This window comes from Lissotriton helveticus, chromosome 11 (assembly GCF_964261635.1).
Source record: "Lissotriton helveticus chromosome 11, aLisHel1.1, whole genome shotgun sequence".
Lineage (NCBI taxonomy): Eukaryota > Metazoa > Chordata > Amphibia > Caudata > Salamandridae > Lissotriton > Lissotriton helveticus.
In genome coordinates, this window is record NC_136072.1 from 636,535,023 (window position 1) to 636,546,955 (window position 11,933).

An 11,933-nucleotide genomic window follows, 5' to 3' on the forward strand; every position below is an offset into this window, starting at 1 on the left:
AACTCGACATTAAAGTGAATAAAGACTGAGGAGATCCTCTCTATAGAGGTGAAATGTGAACATAGCGGCATGGCATATTTAACCAATAAGGATGGTACTCAAATTCTAAGAAATGAAAACCAATGTTGCAAATAATATGGAAAAAGCTCATGGATTAAAATATCCCATAGGGCACCTAAATCAGGGTAGTCTGAGAATAGGTATATACTAGTTAAATTGAACATAGGGTGAAAAAATCACCCGGCTGCGCTTAGGTAAATCGACATGTATAACCACTGTGGTGATATGTTCCTAGAAGCCCTTTCTAAAAATAATCTGAAATAAACAAAACCATAAAAACTCAGAAAAAAGAAGTTAATCAAACCAACCACGAATATGGTCCACGTGCATATAAATATCACAACGAATATAATCAGTAATTAGATACTGAATGACGTATCGTCAGCTCACGACGTAAGGATGAATATGTCCACCCTTGAAAATATAATATAATATAGTGAGAATAAAGTGGTTATCTCAAATCCAGCCTATTGCATCGAATCGCCAAAGAAAACTCAAAGCTATCGACTTACCCAAAAGTCAAAAGTGGACTCAATATTCTTTATAGACTCGAGAAATAATGTGCCCCAGGCAACTATGTATGAACGCTACAAAACAAAAATAAATAAACAAGTTTGTCCACCTACACGTTATGATGGCGAAAGGTAACTCTCCTAACTTCCAAATTATAATAAAAATACCTGATTGGAAGAACTGTATATCTTCAAGACGCTGACCTATAATGGCGTTGAAGTGAAAAACTTCTATCCAATTTCTGGTTAACGATGCTGAAACAATAAATGCACAGCGAGAGATAAGAAAATCTAGTGCTATACAGTCTGTGAACTGATTACTTCTTAAGAACCCTTACTATGCCTACCTCTCTCAAAAACGAATCGTAAACGAATCCTGGCGTCCACTCTCAAATTCGTGGTCCTGTACGTCCGTGAAGAAACGCGGGTAAAAATAAAAATAAGACTCCCTCCTAAGTAAACAAAATTACGCGAGAGACGATGTGCTATACACTAAAAACGGACTAAGAATGCCCAAGCATAATTCGATACGTAAGGGGAAAATGGAACAATTATATGTTTAAACGTAGCCATGTGTGCTCAGTCAAGCAATATAAATGCAAGTGTCAAGAATAATACTGATAAACAACGTGACTTCATGTAAAAACTAGACGACTAGTGTACTGTACAAAAATGTATAGAAGAAGACGCGAAAAAAATGCCGCCATCTTTGAGAGATGTACCCTCAACTGCTGAAGTCAAGTATTACTTGATAGGTGTACCGAGCTTCTACAATACCTCAGCCCAAGTTTACATGTCAATAGTATAATAGAGTTAGCAATGATAGTCATGCACCAACATTATGCACACACTATCATTGCTAACTCTATTATACTATTGACATGTAAACATTTGGCTGAGGTATTGTAGAAGCTCGGTACACCTATCAAGTAATACTTGACTTCAGCAGTTGAGGGTACATCTCTCAAAGATGGCGGCGTTTTTTTCACGTCTTCTATACATTTTTGTACAGTACACTAGTCGTCTAGTTTTTACATGAAGTCACGTTGTTTATCAGTATTATTCTTGACACTTGCATTTATATTGCTTGACTGAGCACACATGGCTTCGTTTAAACATATAATTGTTCCATTTTCCCCTTACGTATCGAATTATGCTTGGGCATTCTTAGTCCGTTTTTAGTGTATAGCACATCGTCTCTCGCGTAATTTTGTTTACTTAGGAGGGAGTCGTATTTTTATTTTTACCCGCGTTTTTTTACGGACGTACAGGACCACGAATTTGAGAGTGGACGCCAGGATTCGTTTACGATTCGTTTTTGAGAGAGGTAGGCATAGTCAGGGTTCTTAAGAAGTAATCAGTTCACAGACTGTATAGCACTAGATTTTCTTATCTCTCGCTGTGCATTTATTGTTTCAGCATCGTTAACCAGAAATTGGATAGAAGTTTTTCACTTCAATGCCATTATAGGTCAGCGTCTTGAAGATATACAGTTCTTCCAATCAGGTATTTTTATTATAATTTGGAAGTTAGGAGAGTTACCTTTCGCCATCATAACGTGTAGGTGGACAAACTTGTTTATTTATTTTTGTTTTGTAGCGTTCATACATAGTTGCCTGGGGCACATTATTTCTCGCGTCTATAAATAATATTGAGTCCACTTTTGACTTTTGGGTAAGTCGATAGCTTTGAGTTTTCTTTGGCGATTCGATGCAATAGGCTGGATTTGAGATAACCACTTTACTCTCACTATATTATATTATATTTTCAAGGGTGGACCTATTCATCCTTACGTCGTGAGCTGACGATACGTCATTCAGTATCTAATTACTGATTATATTCGTTGTGATATTTATATGCACGTTGACCATATTCGTGGAAGGTTTGATTAATTTCTTTTTTCTGAGTTTTTATGGTTTTGTTTATTTCAGATTATTTTTAGAAAGGGCTTCTAGGAACATATCACCACAGTGGTTATACATGTCGATTTACCTAAGCGCAGCCGGGTGATTTTTTCACCCTATGTTCAATTTAACTAGTATATACCTATTCTCAGACTACCCTGATTTAGGTGCCCTATGGGATATTTTAATCCATGAGCTTTTTCCATATTATTTGCAACATTGGTTTTCATTTCTTAGAATTTGAGTACTATCCTTATTGGTTAAATATGCCATGCCGCTATGTTCACATTTCACCTCTATAGAGAGGATCTCCTCAGTCTTTATTCACTTTAATGTCGAGTTTCTGCTCACAGTTCCCCACAGGTTCTTGTGATTTAATCCCATTCATTAAATTCCCTTCCTTTTGGTTAAAACACATTGAGAGTATCTACGTACACACACTTGATTGGGCTTATTGTTTCTTGTTTATTGTTATAACTCTGCATTATAATGATGACTATTGATGTGTGTATTGTAAGTTTCTATTTTGCATTCACTATCATCAACAAAGATGTGTAGCATTTCTCTGATGGTTAAGTTTTTTGCGCCATAAACATGATACAGTATTCACTAAGAGTACAATGTTTTAAAATTGAGAATTTTGTCATGTTAGTTGTAAGTGCTGAATAACGGCCTTTTCAAGGTATTATTGTTTTGACATTTTCTTCAGCTCCCCTGACGAAGGGAAATATTCCCGAAATGCATTGGGATTTGATTTTGAATCAGTTTAATTTCATTAAGTTTGGATTACAAACATTTTTGATCGGTTGTTAATAAATATGAAGGCAGATTTATTGCTTACAGCAAATGCAAATAATGGACATTCAGATAATCATGAGGAAATGAAAAGATATATTACCAAATAAAAGAAATTTATAAACAGATCGAAGCATCAGTAAATCTTTGGTTTATTTAAGCAGATGAAGTTCTGCCAAAGGTAGTGCAAGAAGGGTCTAATGACCAGCGTCACTAGTTCAATCATCCACCAAAGGATGAAAGGCAGAGTCTGCCCAGCAGAGATGTGAACCTATAATCTGCAGAGAAAGACACACACCCACACACACACACACGCATACATACACATACAAACACACACATACAATCACACCCACACACAAACACATAAATACACATGCATGCACACATACATACACCTGCACGCACACAAAGTCAATCTACCATCTAAGTTCACTGAAAAAAAGTACCAGTTAACACTAGGTATCAAAACATTAAACAATGTTCCATGTGTAGCGCTTAACATAAAAGCCCTTTATAACTGACACCTATTACAGTTTTTTATAGCAGAAAAGAATGTTCCTTTTCCTCTAAAAGGCAACGAATTAATAGCCCCTAACAACTATCCAATACTGCCTGAACATTCTAGCCATCCTAGCTGCAGAATCAGCTCTTCACTGTATACCCGACCATATTGTATACTGCTAATAAGACAGAGACTTTTTTAGGTCGATCCTGGGCAGCGCATGTGCTGCTCTTTGAAGCACGGTGTATTCAGGTATGGACTTGTTAAGATAAGCTTGCAGTTTGTCCTATCGCTGAAGGTTGGTAGGTTGGGGAAGTAGTGTCTGGGGCTTCCTTTAAACAAGCATTTGCAATGCAATAGGTCTCACTTTGCGAGAGTTTAAGCTATTAGCATTGTAAATGACAATGCCTTTTATTTATGTTTTAGAAACCATAACATAAATAAAAGGCATTGCCATTTACAATGCCAATAGCTCAAACTTGCGTAAATGCGAGACCTATTGCATTGCAAAGGCTTGTTATTTGGGCTTTTGAAGGAGGGATGTTTTTTTGCATGGGCTTTTTAAGTTCAAGAAAAATGTATTAATCATAATATAAGGTATGAATACATAATACAGTAAAAGAATTATGGGGGAAAAAGGGAGGGGGAGAGGGAAGGGAAAGCATGGGAAGAAAAATCAGAATACATTGTAGATTTGAAGGAATAACAGTAAACTTATCATGGGCAGTAAAAAGTAAAAAGGGTACAATAGTTATACAATAAAAGTAAATGCAAATGAGGTTATGCAGGTAAATATGGTAACAAAGAAAGGGGAATGAAAAAGGGCATCAAGGGGGTTTGGAAACCTCCTGCTGAGCAGGTCGCAGGCAAAAGGAACGAGTTGTACAATTATCCAAATACATTGTAACAGGAAGCCATAAATCTGCACGTTTGGCTGCCATCTGGGCAGGAAAGACAAAAGCAGTATCAAGCCTATGATTGTGACAAACATTATACCGCCATGCTTTGAAATTAATGGTAGAAGAAGATTTCCAATTAATAGTAATTTGTTGAAACGCAACAGCCAGTAGTAAATCAACAATACGAACATAAAGATCAGTCTCGTCCCAACAAGGAGAAAGACTTCCCAAAAAGATATGAGTGGGAGAGAAGGGAATACAAGTGTGAAAAATAACATTCATTTGTGCCCAAACCTGTAACCAAAAGGTATGTACATTTTTGCATAGGAACAACATATGAAACAGAGTGGCATTAGGTAAGGAGCAAGACCAACATACATCTGGGGTGGCAGGGAATCGTTTGTGGAGGGTAGAAGGAGTCTGAAGCAATCGGTTATATATAAAAAATATAGATTGCGTCAAGGATGCCGCCCTAGAGGTTTTACGAACTTTTGTCCAAATCTTGTCCCACAGAGATACTGGCCATGATGTAGAAAGATCATTTTCCCAATGCTCCTCCACCCTGGATTTGGGTCTGGGGAGTGTATGTGCATGAAGGTCCTTATAAATAACAGAAGCTTTAGGGAGAGCTTGTAGGACAGAGTGAAGTTGGAGAGTAAGGTCAGGTGAGGTAGGAGGAGGGGTCGCCTGCAAGAGTCTCAAATAAACCTCCATGACCGCTGCTTTGAGGAGAAGATATTTGGGAGCAAAAGAGGAGGGCAAATCAAAGGTGGAACATAGGGTGTGAAAAGGAATACAAGTGGAGTGTGAGAAGAGCTGCAATATCCACAACAATCCCTTGGATCTCCAAGATTTCCAGTAAAAGGGTTTACCTCGGATTAAAAGGCATTTATTGTGCCAGATAGTGGATGAGAGGAAATCGGCAATATTCGCAGGGGGGGAGGGTTAGAGGATAAAAGGAGTTTGACCGTGAATTTATGAATGAGAGTGGGAATCGAGGAGGGTTTGCGTGAAAAAGAGACATATTCAGCAAATGAGAAAGGGGAGAGGAAAAGGCCCTCAACCTTAGTCCACAGAGGGCAGGGGGAATCAGGGTCCTGTAACCAAAAGGAAGCTTGTAGTGACAAAAAAGCCTTATGATAAGCCGGAAGGTCCGGAAAATTAACTCCTCCCTCAGAAGCGGGGCGAATGAGCCTAGCAAGGGACATTCTGGAGTTTTTGTTATGCCATAAAAAGGAGGACAAGATTGAATTGATTTTCTTAAAAAATTTGGCTGGGATAGAGATGGGGAGATTGGAGAGTATGTATAGAACAATGGGTGATAACATCATTTTAATGGTATCTAAACGACCACACCAAGACAGGTAAAGAGGATGCCATCTGGCTGTAAGGTCGGATATTTTCTGAGTACATTTAGTGAGGCAAAGGGAAACAGTGTCGGGGATGGAAGGGGTAATGTGCAATCCTAAATATTTAATGTGGGAAGGGCTCCAGGTAAAATTGGAAGCGCTAAAATCAGGTTTAAAGGTGAATTTTGTCAGGGGAAGGATCTCACACTTATCATTGTTGAGCCTATAGCCATAAATTGAGGAATAATTCCGTACTTCCTCGAAAAAAGCAGGAATGGAGACCATGGGATTCGAGATGAAGAGTAAGATGTCATCTGCATAAGCAGCAAGTTTAATGGAGGATTCCACGATCTGAAAACCATGAATGTCGGGGTTTTGGCGTAGTCTGGATAGGAAAGGTTCTAAAGTAAGATTGAAAAGAAAAGGTGAGAGGAGGCATTCTTGGCGAACTCCTCTGCCAAGGTCAAAGTAGGGGGAAATTTGACCATTAGCCTAAACTGCAGCCCGTGGGTAAGAATACAACAATGAGACTAGGGAAATAAATTTAGGGCCGAACCCAAACCATCCGAGAGTGTGGAAGAGATAGGGCCATTCAACCCTATCAAATGCCTTCTCAGCATCTAGGGCTATCGCCGCAAGGGAATGTTGGAGATGGGATGATTTTGACAATATGTTAAATAAAAGCCTGGTGTTGTCAGTGATGTAACGACCTTTAACAAAGCCGGATTGTTCTTCTCCTAAGAGGTCAGGAAGCAAATGATCCAGCCTTATCGCCAATGACTTGACGAAGATTTTATAATCAATATTAACAAGGGAGATGGGTCTATAGTTCTTGCAATGTTGCACATCTTTCCCAGGTTTGGGTATTAAACAAATGTGCGCGTCTGAAAAGGACCCTGAGGAGGCACCTAAATCAGCAAAGGAATGGAGAAGGGAATGCAGCTTCGGAATCTATAACTTGGAGAAATGAAGGTAAAACTCAACGGTAAAACCGTCAGGACCAGGAGCTTTGTTAAGTTTAAGATGCTGGAGCGCGGTAAGCAATTCTTTCTGTGAGATGTCAGTCTCCAAAGAGGAAAGATCAAGAGAGAAATGAGCAGGTGTTTGAATAGTAGAGAAGAAATGTGTAAGAGAGTGAGGAGAGGATTGGGTGTCAGAGGTGTATAAGGTCTCATAGAAGTGTGAAAATATAGCAAGGATATCGACATCTTTGTGTTGTAAGTGTGCATTGGTGTCATAAACAGATTCAATATTCATCTTGTTGTGCTTGACCTTTAGGTAATTGGCAAGAATTTTCCCAGCTTTGTTTCTACCACCATAGAACTTAGCACTTGACTTAAGTAAATAAAGGGAAGCATCTTCAGTAGACTTTTCATTAAATTTAAGCTTAGCAGCGACCAGAGCTGTCAGACTATTTTTGGAATGTGAGGTGAAATAGGCGTGTTCCAATCTCTTAATGTCAAGAAGGAGGGTTTTAGTAAATTGGCGAGCAGTCCTGCGTTTCTTTGCGACATAATTGATAATGAAGTCGCGTGCAGCTGCCTTAAAAGCATCCCAGACAGTATGTTTCGAAATGGGCGGAACATCGTTAAACAGAAAAAAATCATCAAAAAAGGCAGTAAAGGAGGTGGAAAACTTGGAGTCCAGGAGGAGAGTATTGTTAAAGCGCCATCTCCTGGGCCCATCAACTTTAGGGAGCACATCAAGGCTGACTACAACAGGGGCATGATCCGAAAGCAGAATCGGACCAATTTCCGCTACATTAAGCGTTTGAGCAAGATCATGGGAAAGAAAAATGTAGTCAATCCGTGATTGGGAGCGATGATACGGTGAATAAAAGGTAAACTCCTGTAGAGTCGGATTGCAGAGTCGCTAAGAGTCGACAAGCTTATGTTGAGATGTAGCTTGGGTAAAAAGTTTGTGTGATTTAGTGGGGACAGAGATGGCATCAGATTTCCTATCTATAAACGGATCAAAGGGTTGATTACAATCCCCTGCAAGGATGAAATTATCGTCCATGAATTGGGTGATGCGTTGAGACAACTCAGCCCAAAAAAGGGGTTCACCACTGGTGGGACCATAGACATTAAGAAGAGATATTGTAACACCTCTAAGTGATAGTTTGACATGCGTCCATCTGCCATTAGTATCAGATTCTTGGGAAATGACTGTGAAAGGGAGAGACCTGCAACAAACAATTGCAACACCATTTCGTTTACCATCACCTTGCGAATAAAAAACTTCACCCACCCATCCTCTCCTAAGTTTAGCAGATTATGTATCAGAAAGGTGAGTTTCCTGAAGAAACGCAATATCAACATTCAATTTGGCTAGGTAAGATAAAATACGTAGAGATAAAATACGTAGAGATAATTATACCAGTGCACATCCCTACTAGTTACTTTTATCCAATTGGTTTCAAGACAAAACACTTCATAAATTCAATTTTCTTCAAGTCCACGCAATTATTCAGATAGCACAAAGTCCATTGGTTGTTATAGTTCTTATTTATTGATTGCTCTCTTGCCACATCGTCACAGCCGACGCGCGTTTCGCCCTCCGCGGGCTTTTTCAAGGCAAAGAAAAATAGTATGGTGAGTGGCGTATTTTCATATGAATCAATAAAAACGTCAAATCCTTAATCATTGGTCCTTAAAGCCTTATAATTACAGATGCGAAAATTGTTCCATAAAATTCTTGTACATCTAAATCCATTTGTCACTCAGTGATATGTAATTTAATAGAGGATTGTAGGAGCCATGATAAGTTCCATCGCCATAACGAAACCGGTCGCGTACCAGATAAAATACGTAGACGCATAATTGCTGAGTTGATACCCTTAACATTCCAGGAAGTTATATTCAAGGACATAACATATACAGTAATGTAACGAGTTCGTAACAAATGAAACCAAGGTAGAAACCCATGAATGAAAGGAAATCAAGAGAAAAGAAAAATACAATGAAGAATAAGAGAAAGGCGAGAAGGAAGAAATGAACGAGAAGAAAATAGTGTGCTGAAAGAAAAAGTAGAATAGAAATCAGAGAAGAGTGTAGGAAGGTCAAAAGGAGAAGCAAAAGAAAATAAAGAGAAGTACAGCCTGAGAGGAGAAAGTGATGATTACTGCACAACCAAGGAAATTGAGGCACACGAAGAAGGTGAGGAAACATAAGAAAACGAGGGAGAAGGAAGAAACAAAGGATAAACATACCTACAAGAGGAGGAGACGAGAAGGAGTCGGGGGGGAGGAAACCACGAAGGCAAGGCAACACATCCAAGGACGGCTAGGCGGGGAGTCAGGGAGACATCATCAAACAGGGAAAAGATCCTGTGAAGGCAAAGAGGGGAGACAAAAGAGATGAGTTACAAATCTACATCAAGAGAGAGCAAACAATCAACAACTGCGTAATCAAATATGAGTAACATTCGAGAAATCAACGTGTAAAAGAGAAAACAAAAACATGAGCAAACATGAGCAATGTGAGGATAAGCAAAAAGACAGCTCAACCAGGGCGAGAAGAGGAAGGACCAGAGGAGTCCATGGCGGTGGCTTTATGTGCATTAATGAAACTCTGTAAACGCACTGGATCTTCATACATGGTCGTCTTGTTATTGTAGGTAACTTTGAACAGGCAAGTATGGTACAGGCCATATCTAGCACCCATGGAACGTAGGTCGTCTCTCATGCCGAGGAAGGCCTTACGGCAGTTTGCAGTCGCCTTAGCATAGTCCTGAGCGAAGAACAAGGAGGAGCCCGACCATGTTAATTTGGGAGAAGCCTTGGCAGCCATGATAACCTTCAGAAGGTCAGTATACTCCAGAAAGTAAAGGATAACACCTCTTGGGCGCTGTGCTGTGGAGGTGGAGGTAGGTGGGCGACCGAGTCGATGAGCACGCTGAATATTAAGGAACGTGCCTTCTGGCAGGCAAAGTAACTTAGGAAGGAAAGATTTGAAGAAAGTGATAGAGTCCGTACCCTCAAGACCCTCCTCCAAGCCATACATGCGGAGGTTGTTACGCCTGTTTCTATTTTCCAACTCTTCCACCTGCCTCTGGAGGGTATCCACCAGTGTAGTTAGATGAGAGACCTTGGTGCGAGTTTCCTGGAAGGAGGTAACAGACTGTTTAACCAATGAGACTCTGTATCAATTTGTGACCAACTGTCCGTGAGAGCCTGAAGCTTGGCATTAGTGTCCTCCAAGAAAGGACGCAGAGTCCCAATTTCCTCCATATAAGGGCGAAAAGATCGTATCTCCTCCAACAAGAGTTCCATAGAGACAGATGTGGACTGCTTGGGTGGCGAAGGAGGGTCTTTCTTCAATCTCTTGGTGGTGGATTTCCCTAATGCTGGCGGTGGAGGATCCATGACTGCATCCGATCTAGACGAGGCGATAGAATCTTCCAATTTGGAGAGCGCAGAAAACACTTTAGAATTCTTCACAAAGGCCACCTTTGTAGATGATTTGGAGGGTATGCGTGACATCGGCTTAAGTCGTCCCATAAGAACCAAGGAATGGTGAAATCACCTGCGCAACACGTACTGTCTGCGCAATAGGATAGAACGATACAGTGAGGCGTGAAAAAACTGCAGAGCTAGCCGTAGATAAGGAATATGCCCCTACGCTGAGTCAGAGGAGGTCATCATCGGGCAAAAAACCATAAGTAGGTATGTGAGAGAAAATCTCAGGAGTCGCAGACTGAAGAGAGTAACAGCCCTCAGAAGTAAATATGCGCAGGATTAGAAGTACTAGAAACTCATCCAAGAAAAACCACCAAGGAGCGACTCATCACTGCACATAAAGTCGAGGTCTTCAGTAACTCCAAAATCCACGTGGTGAAAAGCAGCATTGATAACATTGGTTATTGGTGTGAAAGCAGGAGCATGTTGCAGTCAGAGCGTATCAATTTAATGCAATGAAGGCATAAACTGGCATCAAAAGGTCAATGACGCAACGGCAATCTGACAAGAAACCGAAGCTATGGGCCAGAATATGACAAAAAGGACATACTAGTACTTCTCACTGTGGGAAATAGTGAGGCAAATATAGGTTGCACTGACAGAGAAGAAGCGCGTTATCATGCTGAAAAAACTGAGTAAAGAAGCACCTCATCAGTAGAAAAACTTGTAAGTACAGTCCAGCAGCAAGTAGGAAAATAAAGGGGGTATCCACTAAAGATGCAATACACTCCTACGCCGTATCATAGAACAAAGCGGTAGCGCAATTACGATACCACAAAATGGCGGTCGGGAGGTATGAGGATGTAACCATCAGCAGTCTCTGTAAGATGGATAAGAGAAGGTAATTCCCAGACCAAAAGAAAAGTCACAAAGATGCTGGACGCTGCGGGGGTTCAAGTGGGAAAGCGAAGCAGTCAAAGAAGGAACTTCATGAGGCGGCAGAGACGGCTGCAGGTATGCGGCGTCATAAGATGGCGGCCGTGTCCGTACCTGAGGCGAAGCTAAACTCTGCGGCAAAGTTCTTCTTGGCAGAGCATCCCGGCACAGGTCCGACGGTTGCGTCGGTATCCGGGTGTGTTCCGACGCTCAAAATGAACCCTTCAGCAGGAAAAGACGGACAGCGGACGGTATATCTCCCGTGGCTTCCGCAGAGCCTCACACGGGTGCCGCCATACCGTCGGGCGCCAAGCCACGCCCCCCCTTTTGTATGGGCTTTTAAAGGGAGGCAAAATGTGTTTTTGTTTTTTTGTAGGTAGTGGGACACTGCGCTTGCCCCGCCACTTTGAAAGGTCACCAACTGCTCCTGCAATCAAGGCAGGTCTTGCTCTGCTTTGCCACGTTACGTCACAGAAAAGAGGCTTCGTTTGTCTGAGCACCCACATGACATCATGTTTGCGTGTGACCTTTGACAAATACAGATGGGTTAAGTTTTAACCTTTCATTGCAAAGC

At 40.9% G+C, this 11,933-nt stretch overlaps 1 long non-coding RNA gene across 1 annotated transcript in view; it reads right to left on the minus strand.

The window, feature by feature from the left end:
• LOC144791033 (uncharacterized) overlaps positions 1-11,684 on the minus strand; it is a 140,271-nt gene extending 128,587 nt beyond the window's left edge. Inside the window, exons 1-2 of the long non-coding RNA XR_013602280.1 lie at positions 11,474-11,684; positions 9,236-9,352 (exon numbers count right to left, since the gene is read on the minus strand). This is a non-coding gene — a long non-coding RNA (uncharacterized LOC144791033). The remainder of the gene's footprint in view (positions 1-9,235; positions 9,353-11,473) is intronic.
• Between the last annotated feature and the right edge of the window lie 249 nt (positions 11,685-11,933).